General features: G+C 49.8%; 2 protein-coding genes across 6 annotated transcripts in view; one reads left to right on the top strand and one right to left on the bottom strand.

Annotated features, from left to right (window-relative positions):
* LOC135900526 (uncharacterized) overlaps positions 1–24675 on the bottom strand; it is a 1275659-nt gene that overhangs the window by 299340 nt on the left and 951644 nt on the right. The window lies entirely within an intron of this gene.
* pck (Claudin superfamily protein pickel) overlaps positions 22098–24675 on the top strand; it is a 41870-nt gene continuing 39292 nt past the window's right edge. For 3 of the 5 annotated variants that reach the window (XM_065439919.2, XM_065439922.2, XM_065439918.2), the window contains exon 1: positions 22098–22210. The gene's annotated coding sequence lies outside the window, so the exon portion shown is untranslated. Of the gene's footprint in view, positions 22211–22231; positions 22369–24675 lie in introns of those variants that run through there. The other 2 variants (XM_065439921.2, XM_065439920.1) reach the window with 2 other exon arrangements.

Below are 24675 nucleotides of genomic sequence, written 5' to 3'. Positions count from 1 at the left end.
CTATGTCGTCCGCATACATCAGTGCGGGGGACTTCTGTTGCAATATTTATCCATTACGCGTGTATAATAAACCAAATCCTAATTGACTGTTTTCCAGTTGTCTTTCTATGCCGTTAACATAAAGCGTAGACAACCGTAGTTCGAAGGCACTTTTGCTTCAGTCCTTGGTGAATTTTTACCAGTCCAATACAATTTCGGCCTTCTCATACAATTTTTATTCGGTTCTCTCTGTATCTCCCTCAGCAGCTCCACGAAATCCTTATCTTTGCTTTCGTGCTTGGAAATATCCTATAACAGCTCTCTGTCTACGTTGTCGTAGGCTCTCTTAAAATCTAGAAATGTTCCGTAAAGATATATTCTGAGCTATTGAAGTCTCTATGTGCTGAGAAAAAAAAATATATTCTAAGCGTCTGGCTGGTCAGAACCCATTATCCCAGTACATCATTTGCTTCCGCCCAATTCGGAAGTTATAATTTTATAGCTTGCATTGCAATTCTATACAGCATCGACCTTACTGTATAACTGGCCTGTACACTCCAAAAATAAAGAGAGGAAATGGGGTATTGAGGTTACTCCTTTAGGGAAGGAACTGATCTTGCACAATCATTCCTCCCTTTAGGGGGTAAGTGCGAGGGGAGAAACTGTTACTCCCCGTGCGGTTACTGCTTCGAGGACTAACAGTTGCCCTTTTCCAATGCTCAAGGGAATAACGGTCATTCTTTCCGATGCTCCGCAAAGGTGGAACTAATGAAATTACGCACTTATACCCTGATAAAAAAGTTACTCAGCTGAAAAGAAAGAGAAAAAGTGCCCAAAAGCAGGATTCGAACTCACCCTCACAGGTAAGGTGCTTTTGCGGGTCGGTTGGCAGGACAGGATATTGAGACAAGGTTAAGCTTTGGAACACCGGTGCGGCAATGTAAAAGTGACTCGGCATTTTGTGTATGCTGTGCGCAGAGAGTCTAACGTTGAGTTTACTTGCAACCATAAGCAACTGCAAAAAGAAATGTTCCCGATTATTCTTAGGGCGATTTAAACTGAGGCACTAAGCGCTGTGTATACATGCAGCGAGCTCAAACGGGCCGGGCACCCACGACGACAGAGAAGGCGTCGCTTAGCGTGTTCCGTTTGAGCTACACGTCGCTTCAGTTAAGTTTGTAATCTCCTTGGAACGGAAGGAACGGCACTATGGACCAAGAAAAGCTAGCAGTCTCTCAATGACTTGCGCCTTTAACGTGTATCACCCACTTATGGTGTGCGCACGACGGGCATTGCCTAGCTATGGCTCTTCACATTGCAGCTTTTAGATTTCACGCAGTTTTCTCCCGAAGAGGCAAAGTGCTGCCTTGCACGCAGTTCAACAGACAGTGCACGAGCTTCGAACTATTCACGATTTATAGACAATACCGTTTACGCCGCATCACTCCACGACACGCACGAAAACAGCGGTGTGCATGGGGAGTAACTGTTGTCGTTCGTCCCCCCGTTGCTCTCTTTGCGACCACGGACTAAACACTTACTCTCTGAAATTTGTGCATGGCACGCACATTCATGCAGTTAGTCCCTTGAGGGACCAAAGCGCCCTTTTTAGGACTAACTGCCCAGTTACTCCTGTCTTCCCTGGGATTTTTCACACAGAGTGTAGGAGCTCGTCCTATCCTTATAACCTTTGCCTGTGTAAATGAGGCTCATCTTGCTTTCACGCCATCGAACTGGAATTTTCTTCGTTTTAATCACTTGTTCGATGGTTTTAGTCAGCAGGGCCTTGCTCACCGAACCGATGTTCTTGATTAGCTGTATTGTGATTTCATCGAGTCCTGCGGCGGTGTTATTCGTGACATTTTCTTCTGCTTCCTTCCAGTAAAAGTTTTCTATGTTAATTTTGCCCTCGCAGGCCTCTCTGTTGATGCTGCATCTGTTTGGGTCTGAACTAGGCTTTCTATGGTGCCGAAGTTAGCCTTAACCATGTCTGTGATGTACCGCAGCGCATTGTCTCCTGCGAAGATGTTACCGTCCTCATCCCTTATAGCTATCTGCAAATGTTCAGTTGGAGCTCCTAGTGTTCTCACATGCGCACAGAACTGATTGGTGCGGCTTTGTCTCTTTTGCAAAAGTTATGCACCCAACGTTCGGTCGTGTATTTAATTTTCTCTTGGACGAACTCACTCGCCGCCATTTCTTTTGCTAGTATATGTTCCATCTAAGCAGCACTTCTTCATGTAATCCTAATTTCTTGGCTTCTCGACGATCCCCAGGCGCCTGCTCACGCTGTTCTATAGATTGCTTTATTTCCTTGTTCCAGCACTTAAGTGGTGGAACAAAGAAATAAGTGCTTTCCCCTTTCCAATCGAAAAAATTTTCCCCTTGTCTTATCTGATTCTGCATGACGTCTATCAGTTCCTTAAATTCCCATACTGTTGTAGGAAACGCCGCCATTTTCGTCTCAATGCAATTTGCAGTTTATTAGTTTATTTTCGTTAATTTTTAGAAATTCTGATGCGTAGCTTCGTGTTTTGCTTTAGTATCTCTCCCAAATTTTAAAGTTAAACATTTATGATCGCCACCCAGGCTATCCGTTCCGTCTTCAACTGTCATCGTTTGGTCTAGTCGTTCGTAAATACTTTCTGAGGCTAAGGCGTAATCGATACATGACTGCCTATTTCCGCACTGCCACGTTACTTGCCCATGACACTTATATTCTCCCTGTTAACTACTTTAAGGTTCGGTTCAACGCACAGATCCAGCACTAGAGAACCGTTGTAATCAATATATCCGCATGCACATTCGTGTCTCCTGTTAATACCACCTGGCCGGATTTCTCGAACTCATTAATATCTCTTACAACGCAATCAATAAATTCATTATTGTTATGTCTGCTATTGCTACCTGTCCATAGGCAAGCTACTCCCAGCCACGTCTTTTTGCTTTGCCATGTGTCGCTAATCCCTAAATGATCCTTACACATCTGTTTTACTATTTTCCGCTTCAAGCCTCGCCTATAGTTAGCATGCCTACGCCTCCGCCTTTCCTTGCACCCAGCCGGTATAAAAATTGTCCATAACAGGCTGCTTCTCCAAATCTCGCAGATGCGTTTCAGTCAAGGCGTACACGCTAATAGCTTCGTCATTCAGCTACGTCTGAATTTGCAGTGATTTTTCCTGCATGTTTATGTAATAGGAAGGTGGCTGGTATAACAACTGAAGTTTATTCATGAAAACGACGTCCCCCCCGCGCTCGTACTGAACATGCGCACTAATTTAATTTCTCAAAGTAAAATGCGTCAGAATATTTGTAAAGTACGACTTACACACAACCTACAGACATTATAGCGTCAGATTATAATTTGAATGTACGAGAAAACATAATTCTGTTACGCGGGAACTCAAACACGAACTGCTTTTCCAGCTGCCGTTTGAGGTCTGTCTTAGCAGGAGCGTCGAGCCCCGCTATGGCGCCTCTAGCCACCATAGCCCCGCTCGCTTCCTTGCGACGCCATCCAGATGGCGCTCGGCTGCGCGCATCCGCGGCAGCGCCCGCCGGTCAGAAAACGTAGAACCAGAAATCTCGCCTTCGTGCAGAGCGTACGCCGCCGGCGTATCGGGGAAAGCATTACGGCTGGATAAGCTAGCAGTTTCCGGGAAGCGTGAGAAGCAGTCAGGGATCTTTGAATGCTATCGCGTTCCGCTCTAATAGGCGAAGTTTAAACGTCCTCTAAAATTTGCTGTTTAAGGACTGAAATAATTAATATGTAATGCTAACGTCCTGCGGCGCCTCCTGCTCCAATGGAGACTCGTCTGCAGTCCTTATTATTTCGTTGGGCTTAGTACGATTGATATCCTTCCAGTGCTTCAAAATTTGCAGAAAAATGCTTTCCGAATAGGTTTTCCACGTCCTCGGTGTCACACGCGGCAACCGGCGGCGCGGTGTTCGTCGCCAGCGCGCTGCTCGGAGGTGACAACGCGTGGCAGACCACGCGGCGCGCGCTCGGAGTCGATTATATTGGGCACTCATGGCCCGCTGCGGTGCCGCACGCTGGCATCGCCCCGGCAGCGAGCAACAATTGTCGAGCTCTCAGCGTGAGGTTCGCCGAGTGCGAGGGCTTTATTTCGAAAGGAAAGATGCGTAAAGGCTCAGCATGGACGCGAGCGAACGAGATTTATAGCGGCAAAGAGCGAAATGCCTACATGATCCTAGGCAAGCGGCTTTTTCCGCCTAATAAGACATATAATGAATTGTTTTGAATGCGACGCATTCTTCGCCTCATGTCAGGCCCATTGCAGTAGGCAAAAAGATAGGTTACTGTCTCGCTTGTTCCAGCTAGCGCATCTTCAGTATTTATAGTTAAAAATAATTCTGTACTGAATCGCACAGTTAGCATAAAGGCCACATAGTTCGATTTATACATTATTGCAGACAACAAAAATGTACTGTTCCAGTGCAACTATAGAAATGGAGTAAGAAGGACTTTGGGAACATATGCCCTGTTAAGAACGGCCAGCTGCAGTGCAAGCTTTGCCAACCAGTTGCGACTGTGGAGGCAACATTCCGGGATCGTCGCCGCACACCTCTAGCCACGGCGTGACTAAGTCGACTGTGTGTGAACAACAATACTTGCGTCCTCGACTCTCCGTCGCTGGAGCCGAGTTTGATGAAGTCGCCATTGTAACTAAACGGGCTCGGCAGACCAACTATTGTTACTGAGCCGCGGGAACGTCTACTGACACCACTTCCCACGCGCCGACCAAGACGCCAGACAATGGGCGGCGGGCGGGCGCGCTGCAGTTTGGAGAATAAATGCCCCTACGGTGCCGGGTCGTCTCCCCTACGGTGCTTCGTCTCCCCTTCGGTGCCTGGTCAACTCGCCTACGGTGCTTGGACGGCCGTTTCCGTCACCTGGGTATCGGGGGAGGGCCGAGTATTTAAAAACCGCTGTTGTGCGACTGCTCAGGACACTCTCTCTCAAGCAGTCTTGTTAGACTGATGTACTTTCTCAAACAGTCATGTTAGACTGATATAAATACTGTAAATAAACCCATATTCCTCGTTCTCGGTGAGAAGCAGTCCTTCCAGTCATCAGCGTTCTGAGCGTGGATAAGTTGGACGACGGCATGGGCCAGCTACCTTCTAATTCATGCCCGACTCCAATCTTGACAACGGATCACGAGCGATGGGATTGAACCCCCAATCATAACAACTGGCTGACAGCAGTGAGATGGACTTTGCGACGTGGTGCTGTGACTGCGGTAAGTGCTTGGTTCTTGCTTTGACTCTCTAGGCTTCATTTTGTGGTTGTTCTGTTTAGAACAGTAGGGAAGCTAGATTGTTGAGTGTTAGCTAAGTTGTGTTTTCCTAGCTAGATTTAGAGAGCAGGACCAAGGCAGTAAAGCAGCATTCATGGAGTTAAGGACACTGCTGAGAGACGAGTTGTTGATTGTTGGTGAGAAACTGGGCCTAGATGTACGCAAGGAAATGCGAAAATCGGAATTTTATTGTAGCTAATTTCCGATCAGGCCCGTGAGGAAGAAATTGAAATGGGGTTTGAACTTCTGAAAAAGAGAGAAGAACGGGAGAAAAAAGAACAAGAGAGAGAGGAACGCGATAAAGATCGCGAGTTAAGAAAAGTGCAACTTGAACTTGAAAGCAAATGTTTGGAGTTGTCTCAAGGAAGTGAAGGCGCTCTGGGACGATCAACTGAGGCAGAATCGTACCGCATGGACATGCTGGTCGGGACCGACATAGGCTTGTTCCTATGCAATTTTGAAAGGACTTGCGAAAAGATTAACTTCGGTCCGAGTACATGGCCACAGCGGTTGCTGTCTATGTTGCCGTGTAAGGTGGCGGAAGTAATCGCCAGAATGAGTGCACAGGATGCATATGATTATGCAAAAGTTAAGGCTAGTCTCTTGAAGAAATACCGCCTTTCAGCCGAAGCTTTTCGGCAAAGGTTTAGGAGCACAGGCAAGAAAGATAGCGAGGGATATCCGGAGTTTGCATATAGCTTAAAGGCCAACCTTGTCGAGTGGCTGAAAAGCGCGGAAGCGTACGACATCAGAGACATGATCATTGAATGCATGTGTCTAGAGTAGTTTTACAAAACCATCCCCCAAGATGTGAAACTGTGGGTGCAAGACAGAGGGAATGTAAACACTGTAGAAAGGGCGGCTGAATTAGCCGAAGAGTACGCAACGCGTAGAAAGTTGAACGCCGAGGACGGAAGCTGGTACGGTCGAAATGGACCGCGGAAACCAATTCCGTTCAAAAAGTGTTAGCAGACTAGACGATCGGAGCCTGTAGACATGAAGGAAAAGCCCGCAGAAAAGAGCGAGGAGAAACTTAACGGAGAAACCGCACAAAAAGAACAGAAAAGAAAATTCGAATCTTTTGGACCAATTCGCTGTTACAAATGCCACAAACTGGGGCATATAGCTGTAAACTGCGGGGAGCCTAGCCTAGTTTTCTCCTACGTAGAGGAAAAAGACGAGAATATGGAACTGTTAAGTCCATATATTCACGACCTGCAAGTTAATGGCAAACCATGCCGAGTGCTAAGAGACAGTGCCGCCACGATGGACATTGTCCATCCGTCTTACGTGACGGTAGGTGGCCACACCTGAGAAGTAGCATGGATCAAACAGGTTGTAGAAGAAGACAGCGTGTGTCTGCCCATGGCCAAAGTCAAAATCAGTGGACCATTCGGGGAGCTAGAGACTGAGGCTGCAGTTTCCAAATTTTTGTCACTGCAGTACACTTAGATCTTTTCAAATCGTTCGAATCAATTACTGCGTGACAAAGGGCTTGCGTTGCAATTCTGCGTTTGAGGGTCCCGCCTAAATTTTAGGGTTACTAGTGTTAATATTATTAAGCCAAGAAGGTCCCCTCTCATTTAGCAGGATACCCTCCATGATTGCTGAATTTTTCAGCACGAAATTGCTTCAGAAATTGGCATAGCGAAATGCAGCATTTTTTTTTTGTTTCTGCACTTCCGTTTTTTTTTTTTTTGAAGCCTAGCGGGTCTGAAGTGAGAGCCAAGGTACGTCATCTAGGCGCAGAGCCGTGCTGTGGGGTTCATTTTGCAGTTGCCTGTCCTTGTTGGATGTTTTGGGGCGGTGACATCTTTGCACAAGTGGTCGATGGGAGCCAAGGCATCACCCCCTGGCCACCAGCCGTTCTCTTCCTGCCCAGCGGTTGTCATTGTCAGCGCTAGACAGTCGAGATTTTCCGGGCAATGGAGGTGCTGTTAAGAACGGCCAGCTGCAGTGCAAGCTTTGCCAACCAGTTGCGACTGTGGAGGCAACATTCTGGGATCGTCGCCGCACACCTCTAGCCACGGCGTGACTAAGTCGACTGTGTGTGAACAACAATACGTGCGTCCTCGACTCTCCGTCGCTGGAGCCGAGTTTGATGACGTCGCCATTGTCACTAAACGGGCTCGGCAGACCAACTATTGTTACTGAGCCGCGGGAACGTCTACTGACACCCCTTCCCACGCGCCGACCAAGACGCCAGACAATGGGCGGCCGGCGGGCGCGCTGCAGTTTGGGGAATAAATGCCCCTACGGTGCCGGGTCGTCTCCCCTTCGGTGCCTGGTCAACTCGCCTACGATGCTTGGACGGCCGTTTCCGTCACCTGGGTATCGGGGGAGGACCGAGTGTTTAAGAACCGCTGTTGTGCGACTGCTCAAGACACTCTCTCTAAAGCAGTCATGTTAGACTGATGTACTTTCTCAAACAGTCATGTTAGACTGATATAAATACTGTAAATAAACCCATATTCCTCGTTCTCGATGAGAAGCAGTCCTTCCAGTCATCAACGTCCTCAGCGTGGATAAGTTGGACGACGGCATGGGCCAGCTACCTTATAATTCATGCCCGACTCCAATCTTGACAACGGATCACGAGCGATGGGATTGAACCCCCAATCATAACAGCCCACAGATGCAAAAGAAAAAAAAAAACGCGCTGGTACTCATCTCACGGTGAATGTCGACGTTCATGCGTTGAGCATTGCCCATTGAATCATTTTTTAAATTTATTTATTGTACCTTTAGGGACGAAGCATTATAGAGGGGAGTGACAAAAAACCACTTCTGTGAAAAGATAACTGCGATCAGATTGCACCTAGTGCGCTGCAGGTGCGAGGGAAAGCGTGCGACGCGGTAAGCCGACCAGGAAGATGGCTGGATGCGCGCCCTCTTCCCACGCGCCCAATGTCGGAGGTCGCGCGATCAAGTGCGCGCAAAGGCGGAGAGGGGAGTTGAGCGCCTCGCAACGTGGCCAAGCGTTGAGGGAGACTGTGGTCGCGTGTCCTGCTCGAGGCCGCCCTTTTTGCGGCGCACGGCTGCCCGCTTGCGCGCGCCCTATTTTGGAGATAACTGCGGTGGGTGAAAAGTTTGGGCGAGTCGAGCTAGCTGGTCGCCTCATGTGTTCTAGCTGGTGTCTTCGCCTAGTGTTAGCGGTCGCGCAACCAGCAAGCGGAGGCACCAGGAGAGCACTAGAGATCATAATAAAGTGCGCCGCGCAAGATCTCCAGGGGACCAGTCCGGGCTCCAGCTTTGGTGTCCCCATTGCCCTTTTGGTGTCCTGGAGGCGCCACCAATATCTGCTTGATAATGACACGCTAAGCGCAAAAAAATGCGTGCCAAGAAATAAAAGGTCAACCAAGAAATATAAAGCAGCCCGGCAGTGTGGCACCGGTTCGCGCAGCCGCCAATTCGTCGCAAAGTGCAGCGTTACCCATCGAAAAGAACATAAAAATAAGCGTACGAATCGTAATGTGCTGTGAGGACGTAACAAAATACACAACTTCTTCCGTAGCAATATGCTCATATATCATCATCACCATCATCAGTGTTGACAGGTCAAAAACACGTAAATGCGTTTAAGCCACCAATTATTCTTACGTCCGCATGCTTTCACTTGAAGCATCGTCGAGTAAAATCCACCGTCAACGAGCCGCGTGCTGAAGACGCGACTCGCGGCTGCGGCGGAATGCTACGACCACGAAAGCCAAACCTGGGCCGTCCAGCAGGTCTCGGCGGCTCTTGAAAGACAAAGGCCAGGCCGAGCGAAACCGACGGAACGTTGCCCCTCAGGGCGACCGACCGCGGGAGTAACACGCGCTGGAGTTGAGTAGAGACCACCCGCTGAGAAGACGTCAAGGCCCGCGTCACGGCGCCATTTAGTCATGGTGTCGTTCTGCAGGCGACTACATGAAATTGTTTCTCACTTTCTCTCTCGTAAGCTTTGATAGTGGCCTCACTTTCTAACTTGAAACTCGCATCCCGAGTCTGTTTTCCTCAAGTTTCGATCAGTGTCTTGTGCACTGTAAAAAAAGATTCGTTACTTAATGTCGTTGCTCGTCCGCAGCGTTGCCGTCCATGCGTTTACCTTCAGTTTATTCGGTATGGAATCACAATGTATGGGTATGCCGGGCACGGTGCCAAAACAGAGTAATAAATTTTGAGCTGTCTTTTGAACACCACTATCTACCATCTTCCTCTCATGAAGAACAGCATTGTACTCAAGATACGCGTATTAGCCCTACCAGACTACATAGCTTGGTTACTTAGAGCCATCGTTCCAAGGAATTTCGGTTACTGTACTTATTTTGTGTATCGATTATCGCTCCTTCGGACCGAAAACGAGATTGCGTTCCTCGCCGATCGTCAAAACACGGCAAAAGCACGCGCCATTACTGCATCCCGCCTTTTTTAAACAGTCTACGTCTTAGCGTCTTTCACGCAACCGCCAATCAATAACTTAAGAAGCATTCGAATTCGATACACTTGGCAGTGTTTGTTTATGCCCCGTAAAGGTCGAGGTGGTACGTCTGAAATGACAATGCATTCTGCCTTAATTAACGTCTTATCTATGATATCTATGATAGTCACTACATCGCGGCTCCTATGCAAGACGTCCTCGTTACACACGGGATCGCAGTACCTCATACAATTTTATCTATTACGGCGGATTGCGTCTGCCTGCCAGTGGTCAACTTTGGCTTGACGACACAAGTGCTGCCACGCGGGATGTCTCTGGCCCAGCTTTGCTCATTCGAGGATCACTCAGTAGCATCCATTGCAGTAGACGACACTTCATCCGATAATCCTCTACCATCGCAGTCAGCAAATTGTACCATCGCTGACTTACAGAAAATTATTGCGCCCGACTTGCCGTCCCAGCACTCTCGTGAACTCTACCGCGTTTTGTTTTCCTACCACGATATTTTTTTTTACTTTAACGATCGTCCTTTGGCCCAAACTACAGCTGTTAAACATCGCATTAATACCGGCGATGCCCCTCCTATTCATCGCCACCCGTATCGAGTGTCACCGGCTGAACGTCGAGTTATTCACGCCGAAGTTCGCAAAATGCTTGCCAAGAACATTATTGAACCATCATGTAGCCCATGGGCGTCACCTGTTATATTGGTAAAAAAGAAGGATGGTTCATGACGCTTTTGCGTGGAATATAGGCACCTTGACATAGTTACCAAAAAGCACGTGTATCCCCTACCCGCATTGATGACGCCATTGACTGCTTCCACGGCGCTCGCTATTTCTCCTCTAGTGACCCTCGTTCCGGCTATTGGCAGATTGCCGTGGACGATCTCGACCGCGAGAAGACTGCTTTGTAACACCCGACGGTCTTTATCAATTCAAAGTGATGCCGTTCGGTCTATGTAACGCTCCTGCCACTTTTGAACGCATGATGGACTCCCTTCTTCACGGTTTCGAATGGTCCACGTGCCTATCATACTTGGATGACGTTATAGTATTCTCCCCAACGTTCGCTGCGCACCTCGAGTGCCTCTCAGCAGTCCTGGACGTTTTTTGTCGAGCCGCTCTGCAACTGAACGCATCGAAGTGCCGATTCGGCCGTCGCCAGATTACCGTCCTTGGACATCTCGCTGACGCGATCGGACTGCAACCGGACCCAGGAAAGTTCCATGTTGTTACGCACTTCCCTGTTCCGAAGTGTGTCAAGGATGTGCGCAGCTTCATCGGCCTTTGTTCGTCGTTCCGCCGTTTCGTGAGAAATTTTGCTGCCATAGCACGACCACTAACCGAGCTTTGGAAGAAAGATGCCCCTTTCCAGTGGGGCGATAACGAAGCCTCTGCATTCTCACATCTAATCGACATTCTGACAACGCCTCCCGTTCTGGCCCATTTCGATCCTACTGTGCCTACCAAAGTCCGTACTGATGCCAGCGGTCACGGAATTGGCGCAGTAATGGCACAAAGCCAGCGTGGCCACGACCGTGTTATCGCTTACGCCAGCAGGCTCCTCTCACCCGCGGAGCGCAACTATTCCATCACTGAGCGTGAGTGTCCGGCCCTAGTTTGGGCGGTTGCGAAATTCCGCCCATACTTATATGGCCGACCCTTTTCCGTTGTCACAGACCATCACGCGCTTTGCTAGTTATGCTCACTGAAAGATCCTACAGGAAGACTTGGTCGCTGGGCCTTACGCCTCCAAGAATATTCGTTCTCTGTCACCTACAAATCTGGCCGACTACACAAGGACGCTGACTGCCTGTCTCGCTACCCGGTCGACGAGCCTGACGACGCCGACAGTAGTAGCGCCAACGGCATTTCCTCTGTGTCTGCCTTCGCTAACATCGCCGATGAGCAGTACCGAGACCTATCGCTGCGAGCACTTATCGATCGTCTGCGCTCTACACCTACCGACACATCCGTTCGCCGATATGTCCTCCAGGGCGGCATTCTTTATCGAAGGAACTTACTCCCTGACGGCTCTGATCTTCTTCTTGTCGTGCCAAAACAGCTACGACAGACTGTGCTCTTTGAGATGCATGACGCACCCACTGCAGGACATCTTAGGGTAACCCGCACGTACGACCGCGTCCGCCGCCACTTCTATTGGCCTGGTCTCGCTCGCTCCGTTCGACGCTATGTTGCTGCCTGTGATCCCTACCAGCGTCGGAAAACACCTTAGGTGCTACCTGTCGGTCATCTCCAGCCGATCACCATCCCTGTGGAACCGTTCTTTCGTGTTGGATTAGACCTGCTCGGTCCCTTTCCCACATCATCCTCTGGGAACAAATGGGTAGCCGTCGCGACTGATTACGCCACCCGATACGCTATCACTCGGGCTCTCCCTACCAGTTGCGCCACTGACGTCGCGGACTTTCTCTTGCGTGACATTATCTTGCTTCATGGCGCCCCGCGACAGCTGCTTACTGACCGTGGTCGAAACTTCCTCTCGAAAGTTATCGCTGACATTGTGCGTTCCTGCTCCATTCAACACAACCTACCTCATACCATCCTCAAACCAATGGCCTGGCAGAGCGGTTAAACCGTACTCTTATGATATGCTGTCCAAGTACGTTTCCAAAGACCACCACGACTGGGACATTGCCCTTCCTTACGTAACATTTGCGTACCATTATTCCCGGCATGACACCGCCGGATTTTCCCCATTTTATCTACTGTACGGTCGCGAACCGACCTTGCCTCTTGACACGGCACTTCCTCCTGCTTCAATCTCAACAAGCGAGTATGCGCGCGACGCCATCGCCCTCGCCTACCATGCACGCCAGCTTGCCCGTGCTCGACTGACGACCTCACAAGCCACTCAGCAGTGTCATTACAACGCCCGCCATCGTGACGTACAGTTTTCGCCTGGTGCGCTCGTGCTCCTGTGGTCGCCCTCCTGCCACGTCGGACTTTCAGAGAAGTTGCTTTCGCGATACACAGGGTCCTACCGCGTGCTGCGCCAGGTGACGCCTGTGACTTGCGAAATTGAGCCTGTGGGTTCAACCTCGTCCTCTCCTCTGGCATCTAGTGATGTCGTGCATGTCAGTAGGCTCAAGGCCTACTACACTGCTTCCGAGTCCGATCTTTAGTCGCTCCGGGACGGCGCTTTTGCAGCCGGGGGTAGTGCTACGGAACAATATGTGTGACCACGAAAAGGCGAGCAGTGTGAAGACGACGACGACGATTAGAAGCTAGCGCGGGCTGTTGCCTCTTGGCCAGGCGCAGCGTATCTTCTTGTAAATATACTTGTACATAGCTTTTCGTCTGCGTCTTCCTACGTAACAATATTCTCATGCGCTTGCTATTTCGTACCTGTTGGGGGCGAGGACTTACGGAGTCTCCATCTGTCGGATGCGCCTCCCTTGCGTATAGTATGAGCGACAACGCGGCGCGCTCGTCATATATAGAGGTTTCTCGATTCAGAAAAAGGTGCACGGCACCTCAAACGAAAAAGTGCGGGGGGTGCCCGGGCTGCACCCACTCGCTGAAAGGTTCAAGGGTGCAGTGCACCACGGCGGCACCTTGCCTTGCACCCCGTTCAATTGAGCACGGGGGCGCAGGGTGCACTGCTGAACCTCGGGAAATCGAGGGTCTAGGTGCAGTGCACCGTGAATAGGTACAGAAGGTGCAGAGAAACTTGGCTGAATCGAATAGACCTTAGGTATGGCGCTTAATAAAAACCACGCGGCAGCCCTCCTGGAGATTTCTGTAAGCACTCTAAAACGCGGGAAGTTTTTTACCGCCAAAATAATAATCTTGGGCAAACTGAAGGCACATCATCGTTCACAGACGATGTCTCTTTGCCGAATACCGTGAACGCCACTGCGCGCGGTCGCCGCGATCGGCCCGAACCGGCTTCTTTCGTGAAAGGTACAGGCAAACGCTGAGAGTAAACTGTGTGAAATATGTTCTTATAGTCGACTCTCTGTATATAACCGAATGGAGTATAACAGAATGAAGCCTCAATGCAGCGATCGCACGGGTACGCAGTGACCGACTGCGCGTCTGCATGCATGTCCGCGCACAATGTTTTGCTTTCACTGCGAGCTCGTTTTCGCACCGTGCCGCCAGATTTAGGACGCAGGATATGAGGATACAAGCAACCACCGTTGCGTGGACGCTATCAAAACTGTTCAAAAATACTTTCGTTATAGAGACTTCGACGCCTACGGCGGCTGTGATATGTGCCGTCGCGACGACTCAATCTCCTTTTTTTTTCTTTGAAATTCTTGGACGTTTCAATATTATTTCTCAAGATGCGTCACACTGTCTGTTTATCGGTCTTCTCAGCGTGCGATTTCCGACTGCTTCTTTTTCGTAATCCACTACAATAGTTCACAACACAAACATATGATCATGTGCCGTGTCTTCTTTTAATATGCCTCTTACCGCTCCCTTTCCATTCCAGTGAACTTGCCAGAACCTAGCATCAATAAGTTCATAGACCAAATAAAGCGTCATGACATTAGCCGGGCACCGGGCACGGGCGAGCGTCTCAGTGCGCGTTTTCTGCTACTCACCGAACATCGCAGTCCCGACGCCGTACCAGAAATCTTCCTCGCGTCAGTGCTTGCTGCATACCCGAGTTGTAGCCGATGGCTGTTCGCCGGTTCTAAGTTTCGCGAGCCAAGCTTCACGCAGCTTTTTGTGTTGCGGCTACGTGTGAATAAGGCTGACACCAAGCTCGGTCAATTGCGTACGTCCGGCACTGTGGCACCGCGTAGCCTACCATGCTGCACGCCTCCAGAAGCAGCCACTAGCTATTATAGTGCTTTCAAATGCTGTCGTGCTGATACCCAAGGTGGGAAAACCTCACCACTTAATGAGAACCGCAGCGCAGGTGGGACCTTAACCTTCCGTTTAAAGCTCGCTTCGGCGCTTCCGAAGCAGCCGACGCGGCCGCCGTGTCCACGTGATTCCTCATGCCACGTCACGCCGACGGTGGCGCCAACTTTTCCAGTGGTGGAGCTCGCCGCCCATAGCAGCTTCCCGCTGCCTGCCAGCCTTAGCATTCAAGGTGTAGTGTACCAGAATAATGTTATTCTAGTACACTATAATTCAAGGAGTCTACTGTGGCGTTGCCAGACCTGATTTTTTTATCCGTGCTCAGTCCCGTCTTTTTCTTTCGTCGTCCATGTGTTTCTGCGCTATTGCGTAAATAATCTACATCTTTAGTAAATCCGCCCCAAAATTAATTACTGTTGTCGTTTTGACATGACTGCATGCATGTGCATAGGTGGGAAAATGGCTACATGTGGCAAGAAGTGTACGGTAACATGTTGTGGGAGTGTCCTGTTATATCAGCTAAACTGGCAGTAGCTCCGGGGGCTCTTGCGTCGAAGTGGGCTGCCGCTCTGCGAAGCTCCAACCTCAAGACACAAGAGTTGGCAGTCCAGCGGGCCCGAGAAGCGGCGACGAGGGAAGGCCTCGAAGTCCCTCTATGGGAGGTCTGAGCCCTGGTCGTTAAACCTTGCCGCATTTAAAATAATGTTGTGTCCATCCATCCTAACATAACTAAAAAAGCAGAAAAGAACAGACACTATAGGTCGGACAAGAAATATCAGGTGCCTTCGAAAATTTGAATTCCTTAGGACACAAACATACAGAAGGCCGAATGAAGAAAATGCTATCTGTTTTTTTTTAATTTGAAAAGCTTCTGTCACTTCACCCGTAAGCCTGTTTGTGTGCCAAAAGACATTGACGTTTCATGGAATAGCAAGCTACGCTCGCACTACAATGATGCTGCAAAAGGAGTTGCAGATAAATACTGCTCGCAGTTAAGTCACTTAACAGGACATGCTCAATTTCACGGCCGAGTACGCATCATCATGAGCCTATTTTTTTACGTACTCAGCGTGACGAAGGCCTCTCCCAGTGATCCCCAATTATTTCAGTCTTGAGCTAGCTGATTTCAACGTGCACGTGCAAATTTGCGAATTCCAGCACCCCACCTAAATTTCTGACGTCGGCACAGTACTTCTCATTTACCTGCCGCATGTAGAACGGACGCTCGCTCAAGCGTTTAGCGCCTGCTATGGGAGTGCAGCGCGCATTCTCTGACCAAGGGACGCGAGCGTCGCTCCTGTCCGAGCATACGTGCCTTCGCATCGCTCCACAGGAAAGACCCGAATGCCACGTTATTCGACAAGGACCAGTCCTCAGACACGGCTCGGCTCCTCTAGAACATCATCCGAACATTTTGGCCAACTTCTGCTGTGATCGGACCAACGTACTGTGAGTTTCTGTGCTTTTGTCACGGACCTGGCAGGGCGCTCAGCTAGCCCTAACGGCTAGGGGAGTAGGCCTGCCGTCAAGTACGCCAACGGCCCGCACTCCTTCAGCAGCAATGGCCCCGAAATTCGTCACCGACACTGATGGATGGACCACTCGAGTATCAAAACGTTCCCAAGGTACGCAGCACGTTGCAACGCTCATTTTGCGTCCGCCAACTGGCCTTTTCCTACCTCAGTGGAGCCCACGAACGCTTCACGACGCGCTAAGCGTCTCAGCAGCTCTGACTGCTGCAGAGGCTCGCGCCGCTACAGTAGACATCAAAAAAGAAAAGAACTTGGCTATAATAACCAGTGATGACCCCTCGGCGACAGAAAAGCTCCAGCGCATTAATGAAACCACTCTTAATGGCAAAACTTACCCTGTCCACATCTATATCGCTTCACCCCATAACTCGTGCAGAGGTGTGATTCACAACGTGGAAATGAACACCCCAACCGAAGAATTGATGCGTGAACTCCGAGCCCCAAATTATGAGATTATTGCGGCTCGTATGATGGGTAGAACAGCCACTGCAATCATAACTTTCAAGGGCTCACATGTACCTCGCCAGGTCATATTCGGCGGAGGTGTATACCGCTGCGTCCCTCACCGACCCAAGGCGCAATTTTGCACAACATGCTTTGCTATAGGACACCGATCAGAAGTTTGTCGCGACAATGGAAAACAAAGGTGCAGAACATGTGGAAAGTCTGTCGGAGATCCTGTAGGGGATCATGACTGCAAACCAGGCTGCCCTAATTGTGGCAAGGACCACAAGGCAGACGACCCAACTTGTGAAGTGCGACGAGCCGCTGATAAAGCGGTCAGAGAAGCGGCCTACCTGAAGCGTTTGAAACAACGAAAGGACGACAAGCAAATGAAAACAGTCACCATCGCAAGCCGAAGCCCAAGCCCAAAACGCAACTCCGACAACACATCGAGAGACAGAAGTAGCTCCAGAAGCCGTCAACAGTCCAGGGGCCGCAGCCGCTCCAGAGGCAGGAGCCGATCCAAGGGCCGCAGCCGATCTAGGGGACGCGGCCATTCCAGGGGCCGCCGGGACCACTTCGGGGACCAAAGCCAGTCCGGCAGCAGTGGCGAGTCCGGGAGCGGCGGCCAGTCCGGGGACTGCAACCGGTTCGGAGGTGGCAGCCAGTCTCCGGATCACAACCATTCCCGAGGTCAACAAGACGAGCAACCCGCAAACCAGCGAAACGTGAGTCAGTCACCCGGCACCTCCCCTTTCCCCCCCATTACCAATGCATCTCAAGTTCAAACACGAGCTCAAAAAGTAGCCAAAGATTATAAGAACGCTCTACTTCAAACCCGCAGACCTAATGAAATGTCAACACTATCGTCACAATCACTAGAGCCTACCGAAGGCATGGACATGCAAGCAGAGGCACACGCACCTGAAGTTACACCATTGGGTGATATAGAGCAACCCTTAGCTCAGGAAGCAGAACCAGCGTCATTGCAACCGGCAATGAAAAAGGCAAGATACCACACAACAGCCCTACAACACCTTGAAGCAGATTTTAAGCAACTAAGGGACGAAATGAAAGAAATGCAAACCAGTCTAGAGGCCAAGATAGCTCAACAGGTTGCTGCTCAAGTTGAGGAGGCGCTAAAAACATACACTCAACAAATAATGAGCCAAATGCGCTCCCTGTTCAACGAGCTCCTCAGGAGCCAGGCAGAGGCGATGGTCTCTACACAAGTGCAGGCTGCGATGGCCGCATTACCGCGCCAGGAAGAGCGCGAACGACCCAGAGCACGTCGATCTACCAGCGTAACACGACCCACTCCTTACCCTACAGCGGGCGCTCCGCAAAATCATCAGTAGAACAATGGCGACTAATCTGGTGGTGTGGCAGTGGAACTGTAGAGGGATTGCTCGAAAACGGGGCCTTCTCACGCAGTACATTGCCGCTCAAGATCGTCGACCCGACATTCTCCTACTCCAGGAAACTAACCAAACACCTCATCTTGCAGGCTATACGACGTGTAGCCATAATTCTGCACTGGCCATTCTTATTCGTAAAGATATAGCGGCAAATGTTGTCCACAGCACGGAACAGAGCCTCACTGTACGTGTCTTTCCAACTAAAATTGTCAAGAGCAAGGCACAGCCCCACTTATTCATCACAAATGTTTATAGCCCGCCAAAACAGAAAGTAGACTTCTTCAAGGAGGTTGCGAATCTGCGGCCAACGAAGTATTTTGATCATCTAATAGCAGGCGACTTCAACGCGCCACACACTTCATGGGGATACACAAAAAACTCCTCCAAAGGATCCGCACTACTATACCATATGCAACAGGCCCAGCTAACTCTCCTTAACGAGACCGACTCCCCGACGCGGCACGGAAACTCCGTAGAAAGAGATACCACGCCTGATCTCGCCTTCATTAAAGGACGACTGTCAGCGCAATGGGTTAACACGCACGATACTTTAACGAGTGACCATACTGTCATACAGATGTTTCTGCAAATCAAAGGATTCCCAAAACGCCAGCGCAAGCATCGCCTGACGGATTGGAATGAGTTCAGAAAGACACCTGTAGGAGACTTCCAAAACATGCACTTGAAAGATTGGGTAGAGATGGTCAGGCAACGAATCCAGTCACACACGAAGGAAATAATAGAGAAGTGGGAGCAACCAAGCACGGACAGGCATCTTCTTCATCTCTGGGAGGCACGACATGCCCTCATTAAGAGATGGAAAAGAAATAAGCTCAATCGAAAACTGCGCTCACGCATCAACACGCTCAACGAGCAGATCGTCCACAACACTGAACATCTCACTCGTGAGCAGTGGTACGATACGTGCAACAAGCTCAATGACACATTGAATATGAGCTCCACGTGGAATCTCATCCGATCACTCATTGACCCAACCCAGACAAAGACGGAAACGTCCCATAAGCTCCGAAAGCTGCTCGAAACATTTGAGCATACCGATGACCTATTCAACGAGCTTATAACAACACACATTGCGGATCCAGTGCAACCACAGTATGCCGACTACAAAAGCGCAGAGCCAGAAAATGAGGGTCTCACCGGCCCAATCACATTAGCGGAACTACAGCGTGCCTTAGCAGAAGCAAAGCCGAATAAAGCGCCAGGACCAGACCAAATTACGACAACACAGCTCCGCAACCTTACAGAAGCCGATCATGCATTCCTACTTCAGGAAATTAACAATGTGTGGGACACGGGCAGCTTGCCAGAAGAGTGGAAGACAGCCAGCATCATTTTCATTCCGAAGCCTGGCAAGCCCCAAGCCATAGCGAATCTGCGTCCAATATCGCTAACATCATGCGTCGGCAAGCTAATGGAGCGCATCGTGCTTAACAGACTTCTAATTCACCTTGAGCAATCACAACACCTACCCCATAATTTGATTGGATACAGACATCACTTATCTACTCAAGACGTTCTACTGCAGCTACACGAAGAAATCACGAAGGAAACAAGCAGCGCTCAACTTAAAGCTATTCTTGCCATAGACCTCAAGAAAGCTTTTGACTACGTTAACCACGATGCTATGCTGCAAGAGCTCGAAGCTACTGGCTGCGGAACCAAGCTTTATAACTATATTAGGGACTTCTTACGGAGTCGCACGTACACGCTACGAGTAGGCGACATCACCTCACAACAGTATCCCCATCCGCAGAGAGGTATCCCGCAGGGTTCCGTGATCTCTCCCACTCTCTTTAATCTTGCCATGTGCGTAGTCCATAGAGCGCTACGAGACATCCCCGACATCAAATATTCGATCTACGCAGATGATATCACCATCTGGATCAACACGGGTTCGCCAGGGCATATCCAAGAAACTCTCCAACAGGCTATGAACAGGGTGCATGAGGCTGCTCAAACTATTGGCCTTAGATGTGCGCCGGAAAAATCTGAATTGCTACTGGTCCATCACAAAACATGGAGACCGCCCACCATACAAATTGTAAACGAAGGCGTGCCCATTTCCCAACCAAAATGTATTAAGGTACTCGGTCTCCACATCCAGAAAGATGGAGGTCCCGCTGCGACGGTGCATCACCTGCTCAGACAAGGAGAACAGGTGCTGCACATGATGCGTAGGGTCTCCAACCGAGCAAATGGAGTGAAAGAGGCGGATATGCTTCAACTAAGAAACGCACTAATTATGTCGCGCCTGCGCTATCACCTGCCCTATACCAATCTCCGCAAGCAAGATATCAATCGCCTTGATGCGCTCATCAGGAAGGCGACAAAGCTGGCCATCGGCATCCCGTTTAGTGCCAGCACTAAGCTCCTACTTGACATCGGTTGCCATAACACGGTGGCGGAACTAGTCAGCATTCATCGTCGTCGCCAAGAACTGCGTTTGCAGCGCACGTGTCACGGTACGCACATCCTCCACAGCATCGGCCATCATCCAGAAGCTGCGCCCCTTCTGAACACGCGCCCACTACCCCCGAAACAACGCGAACTTCTAACCATAGCTCCACTGCCACGCCACATGAATCCAGAACGAGGCAAGGAAAGGCGACGACAGCGAGTGGCCTACTTCAAGAGGTACACGGCAAGACACCCTGACGGCATATACTTGTACGCTGATGCTAGCGTTGGTGCACGGGGCTCCGCTATAGCAGTCGTGAATAACGACCTCCAAACTGTGCATACGGAGGTACTCTCGGAGACAGATCCGACCTTAGCGGAACTGACAGCCATCGCAACTGCGATCAAACACATGCCCCCTAGTAACTCAGCCTACCCAAGAATCATATTTACCGACTCCATGGCGGCTTGCAGGAAATTGTTGCACAATGATCTCCCTGCCCACACTTCGACATTTATTCAAGAGCACCTTCAGGCTCCTCTAGAAATCATCTGGATACCTGGTCATGACGGACTGCCGGGAAATGAAAGAGCTAATCAGCTCGCCTGCGAGACTTTGAACCAGGCACCCTGCATTCCACGACCAACCCAGACGAAAAGGTGGGCTCCCCTGCTTCTGCGGCCATATCAAGAGGCAAGACGCAAGTTCCCCAAACTCAGCAAAGTGCTCACCCGTGAACAGGGTGTACTGATTCGTCAGGCCCAGACTGAAACACTCCCTACACCAGCGCGAATGCACCTCCTCCGCGGCCTCTTACCTGAAGATCCCCCACCCTGTCGATACTGTGGTGAACACCCGAACACATCCCATATCCTCTGGTCCTGTGGACCACCCCCACCTCCCCTTCCTGCCCCCACAAATCTTTCCCCTAAACCCCATGCCGGGTGGCTGACAGAAGCAGCCAGCGCCGACGACCAACGGTACCTTGCGGCGTTTATCAGTGCTGCACTGAAGAATGCCGCAAGCGAGGCTCTGGACTGAGGGCCTTTCCACGTTACCACCGAACATGAAAATAAAGTTTTTTCTCTCTCTCTCTGACCAACGTTCCAAGCAACTCGGCTTAGCAGCCGAGCTCGAGGATTGGGCCCGACTCCGAGCTAGCGAACGCGCGGGGAGCGCGCTACGCACACACCAGCGGAACATGCGTTTAAAGCTCCTTGATCGACGCGCCCGCGGCTTTTGGTAGGCGGAAAACGTCATGGAGGGGCTTGCCCTGGCTGACAGCCTCGGGATCGGTCGTCGACTCCTCCTCTCTCCTTTGCTCCGATGCCCACCTCTTGCCACTTAAGCTGGAGAGCCAGATTTGTATTAATAAATGCTGCATTCTGTCACTTTTATTTGGATTAGGAACTATGGGATGCGCTGATGCTTTTTCAGCGCTTTCCTACTTGAGACAAACGGAACTTGCAGGTGCTTTATGAATTATACCACTGTCATGAAATGCATTGAGTTCATTACAAGATCCGTGATAGATGCTCTTGATGTATTAAAAGACAAAGCGCTATGCGGTAAGTAATGTAATCGGAAAATTTAAGTTCACCGACGCTCTTTGAAAAGCACGCAAAGCGGCGGTAGCAGACGGCAATCAAACAAGTTTCTCTGTGGTCACGTGATAGCAACATCCGGTTCTTTCGCGCGCGTCATTTCCTACGCGCGGCAGCACCACAACCAACGGCGGCGGCAAGCGAAGGAGCGGTGCGCAAGCGGTGGCAGAAGCGGCGGCGCGGCGTCTCAGCTGTGCGTCGGTGGTTTGGCTCACAGCAGTTTCCTGTGGTAAGCTCATTTTGGCTTCTTGTTTGCATGCACCTTCAGTACGAGCACATTGGAAACCTCCGCTTCCTGCGCGCGCAGTCTGTCCCAGGTCTCGTTTCCCACCCATGCAATGTGTGCTGCGGCAAGGAAGTGCTTTTGATGCGTCGTTCAAAAAACAGGTTTGTCCCGAAGCGTCGCCGCGTTGCTAGTGTTCAGGGCGGGGCGCGCGCGGTGCGAGCCATTTCGTTGAGTTGTGCGCGTGAAATTAACAGCGAACTTCAGACGTTTCTGAAAAGCACTGCTTCAAACTTTCCAATGGTCTCCCAGGCTGGGCGACGCGTACGTTACACGGCGACGTCTGGTCGTTGGCGCCGCCGATCACCTTGTATGGAGTAGGCCATGCGTCTGTGATCGCCACAGCACCTGGCGTCGTCCGGCGATCGCATTGGGCCGTGGCTAATTGCCTGCCGTGTATCGAGACGGGGGCTCTGCATGCATTCTGAATGAGGTTACGCAGTGCACGCCGCGCGGTCGGAGGGCAGCATCGCGATTCTGTGTGTGTCTCGTTACCGGCTACTATCGCTGGCCCGTGTCTCCCGTGGTGGCCTCTCCTGTGGCTTTTACTCGCGCAATGACCCGCAACTCTGTTACCTAAGTAAATGTGCAGATTGGCTTGAAAATGAACGGAAATTGGAATGAGCTCCTTTGCATGTACTGTACACGCCGTTGGTTGGCAACTGGATTTCCTGGCGTCCGTGTGCCCCACGGTGCTTTTGCAAACTGTCACCGCCGATCTGCCGATACCGGTTAAGCACGTGCGTGTATTGCGTGCTTGCATAGCACGGGTGTGTGTTCGAATACATCTTAATATTTCTACTATTTCATTGCCTGTACATGGGTCTTCAGTTCTGTCCTAATTTTGATAACACATATAATTTCGGAGTACTATTACATGCCGAAAGTTGACCGTGTTTTCAGGGTGTCTTTCTTTCCTTCGATTGTAACGACTTGTCTGCAAGAGTGCAAGCAGTGAGGGGCCAGGCACCGCATTGAAAAAAGAAAAAAAGGGAAAGAAATCTTTGACCTTTGAGTACACGAATATATTACAGAAGAGATACAGACTCTGCAGTCCCAGGTCAATTGCTGTGCTAAGCAGCTCCAATACTGTGCACTGCTTCTTAAGGCCTACCCACCCTGGTCATATGCCTTGACAGACTCAATTAGATAACAGGTTTCATTGGCATGGAAGACTCTTTGCCTTCCCCCATTCAGTACTGCTTTCTAATACATGCACAGATACAAAAAGTGATGTTTCGCATACACCTTTTTATTGAATGTCTTGTCATACTCTATCTTTCCGGATAAATGTTAGCAATAAATATGTCCAAGCATTTTCTGCTTCTACGTGTAGACTCGATGTGAAAGCTAAGGTAGCTCTAACTTATGCTCCAGCCTATTTGCGCTCAATAGGTTCATTATAGTGTTATTTTTTTCTCTGTGGAACGACCTTTATGTGTGATGCTGCATTTACTTCAGTAGTCTTCTTATGAAAGACAGCATGAATAGAGACAAGAGCTAAACAAATAAAACAGAAAATTCACAAGCAGCAGGGAAATTGCAGGCCTTGCACTTGTCGCTTAGAGGGACAAGTTATTCTTTCAAAACCCCATTTGCATTTTTTCGACTGTAAGTTGTTGCCACACTGTCCTTGCCAGTTGCCAAAGTGGCCATTCTTGAATTTTATGCTCAAAGTGGAGCTCTGAGGACATCAGCGTCAAGTCGCAATTTTACTGTATTTTTGTGCATTTTTGCAATTTTTGTGCTAGTCAAGCTTTTGAAAGTCACTGCGTTGAGGCGTTCCAGTAATTTGAATGAAATATAATCCTTTCTTGTTGATAAAAGCTTCACCAACGTCAAACGTGCTGTGAAAATAATTTTGTTATGTCACTTCAACAGTTTTAAAGTAAATCTTTCTTTGCCTGTTCCTTCAGGTTTCTCATTTCGTTGGTGGGTTGTGCCGAGTAGCCCCACTGCATTAGCAAGGGCCGGTGTGTTTTGGTGTATGGTAGGGCGAAAGAATTTGTGTCGTCGATGGAGGCTTCTGCAAGGCTAGTTGAGTGGTTTGTCTGTTGGGAGAGGGAAAGAGATGTGAACGGGTGTGTTGCGAAATAATAGGTTGTGTATATAATATAGCAGGGTGTTTTGACCGACAGTGCCATTACGTGCACCTGTGTTTGGCCCACTAAAACAATAAGTCACGACATAATACCTGCACATATATAATATTGGCACATAGGCATCCCCGAAGCACGGAGACCTCTTGATGACATAGCACATGATATTCAACAGATCATTTTATTTTCTTAAACTTCTCTAATTTCGGGAACCCCATTTTTGGCCAGTCCTCCAGAAAGGGTAGGTACCACTGCAACACAAGGATTATGGAGTCCCCCAGTGTGTTTAGATGTATTCTCCACAAGCATCGG

The sequence above is a fragment of the Dermacentor albipictus genome, chromosome 3 (assembly GCF_038994185.2).
Source record: "Dermacentor albipictus isolate Rhodes 1998 colony chromosome 3, USDA_Dalb.pri_finalv2, whole genome shotgun sequence".
Classification (NCBI taxonomy): domain Eukaryota; kingdom Metazoa; phylum Arthropoda; class Arachnida; order Ixodida; family Ixodidae; genus Dermacentor; species Dermacentor albipictus.
Note: the sequence above shows the minus strand (reverse complement) of the source record. Positions and strands in the feature narration are given on the sequence as shown.